This window comes from Coffea arabica, unplaced genomic scaffold (assembly GCF_036785885.1).
Source record: "Coffea arabica cultivar ET-39 unplaced genomic scaffold, Coffea Arabica ET-39 HiFi ptg000200l, whole genome shotgun sequence".
In the NCBI taxonomy this organism is placed as follows: domain Eukaryota; kingdom Viridiplantae; phylum Streptophyta; class Magnoliopsida; order Gentianales; family Rubiaceae; genus Coffea; species Coffea arabica.
In genome coordinates, this window is record NW_027266262.1 from 2,606,649 (window position 1) to 2,609,148 (window position 2,500).

The following is a 2,500-nucleotide window of genomic DNA, read 5'->3' on the forward strand; positions in this document are numbered from 1 at the left end:
CGCATGACGGAGCATTGGCACGACACTACACCGACGACGTGAAAAACGCACGACGGTGCCCATCATGGCAAGGCGATAGGCCTTAGGCCGCACGACGGCCGTTGGCTTGCGTTGGCTAAGGCATGGGCACGACGCCACATCCACAGCAAGAAAAATGCACGACGGTGCCCCTCATGGCTAAGCGGTGCGCCTTCAACCGACCGACTCTTGAAATTTTGAGGCAAAGAAAGAATTTAAGTGCCCTTACATGCCCAACGATGATGTCTAACGTGTTTCTAGTACCGACGGCCTTCCTATGGCCTTGACAGGTCAAGCATCTCAACTCTCCCTGATAGTCTTGAAACTAAAAAACTCAAACCGTTAGTAGACCCACACCCTTTTCGTCTCACAAATATAGCCACCAATAGATGGCAATTTAGTGTGTATTTAACACACCTACACATGGGTGCTTGAAACAAATATAAAACAAATTTCCAAGATTGAATTGAACAAAAATAAAAACAATAAAAACAATAAAAAATAATAAAAATTTTCCAAGATTGAATTGAACAAAAATAAAAACAAAAAAAATAAAAAAAAATAAAAAATTTCCAAGATTGAATTGAACAAAAATAAAAACAAAAAAATAATAAAAAATAATAAAAAATACAAAAATATAGTTTAATTAAAAAAAAAAGCAATTTATGAATTTCAAAGACATACGGCGGTGGACATTAACGAGACTCAACATGTATGCTTAAAAAGATAAAAATAAGCGAAAACAAGGCTAGGCGGTGAGCCTTAGGCCGCATGACGGAGCATTGGCACGACACTACACCGACGACGTGAAAAACGCACGACGGTGCCCATCATGGCAAGGCGATAGGCCTTAGGCCGCACGACGGCCGTTGGCTTGCGTTGGCTAAGGCATGGGCACGACGCCACATCCACAGCAAGAAAAATGCACGACGGTGCCCCTCATGGCTAAGCGGTGCGCCTTAGGCCACACGACGACCGTTGCCTTGCGTTGGCTAAGGCAACGGCAAGAAAAACGCACGACAGTGCCCCTCATGGCTAGGTGGTAGGCCTTAGGCCACACGACGGCCATTGCCTTGCGTTGGCTAAGGCAAGGGCATGATGCCACACCGACGGCAAGAAAAACGCCCGACGGTGCCCCTCATGGCTAGGCGGTAGGCCTTAGGCCACACGACGGCCGTTGCCTTGCGTTGGCTAAGGCAAGGGCACAATGCCACACCGACGGCAAGATAAACGCACGACGGTGCCCCTCATGGCTAAGCGGTGGGCCTTAGGCCGCACGACGGCCGTTGCCCTGCGTTGGCTAAGGCATAGGCACGATGGCCACACCGACGGCAAGAAGAACGGCCGACGGTGCCCCTCATGGCTAGGCGGTTGCCCTTAGGCCGCACGATGGCCATTGCCCTGCGTTGGCTAAAGCACGGGCACGATGCTAGGCGTTTGGCCTTAGGCCGCACGACGGCCGTTGCCTAGCGTTGGCTAAGGCATGGGCACGATGCCACACCGACGGCAAATAAAACGCACGACGGTGCCCCTCATGGCTAGGCGGTGGGCCTTAGGCCGCACGACGGCCGTTGCCCTGCGTTGGCTAAGGCATGGGCACGGCGGCCACACCGACGGCAAGAAAAACGCACGACGGTGCCCCTCATGGCCAGGCGGTCGGCCATAGGCCGCATGACGGCCGTTGCCTTGCGTTGGCTAAGGCATGGGCACGATTCCACACCGATGGCAAGAAAAACACACGACGGTGCCCCTCGTGGCTAGGCGGTTGCCCTTAGGCCGCACGATGGCCATTGCCCTGCGTTGGCTAAAGCACGGGCACGATGCTAGGCGTTTGGCCTTAGGCCGCACGACGGCCGTTGCCTAGCGTTGGCTAAGGCATGGGCACGATGCCACACCGACGGCAAATAAAACGCACGACGGTGCCCCTCATGGCTAGGCGGTGGGCCTTAGGCCGCACGACGGCCGTTGCCCTGCATTGGCTTAAGCATGGGCACGACGGCCTCACCGATGGCAAGGAAAACGCACGACTGCCGTGGGGTTTTGTTCCCAAGGCAACGGGTAAACCTCTGTAGCCATGCTGGAAAAACGCACGACGGTGCCCCTCATGGCGGCCTTAGGCCGCATGACGGCCGTTGCCCGGCGTTGGCTAAGGCGTGGGCACGACGGCCACACCGACGACAAGAAAAATGCACGACGGTGCCCCTCACGGCTTGGCGGTGGGCCTTAGGACGGACGACGGCCGTTGCCTTGCATTGGCTAAGGCATGGGCACGACGGCCTCACCGACGGCAAGAAAAAAGCACAACTGCCGTGGGGTTTTGCTCCCAAGGCCACGGGTAAACCTCTGTAGCCATGCTGGGAAAATGCACGACGGTGCCCCTCACGGCTAGGAGGTGGGCAATAGGCCGCACGACGGCCGTTGCCCTGCGTTGGCCAAGGCGTGGGCACGACGGCCACACCGACGGCAAGGAAAATGCACTACG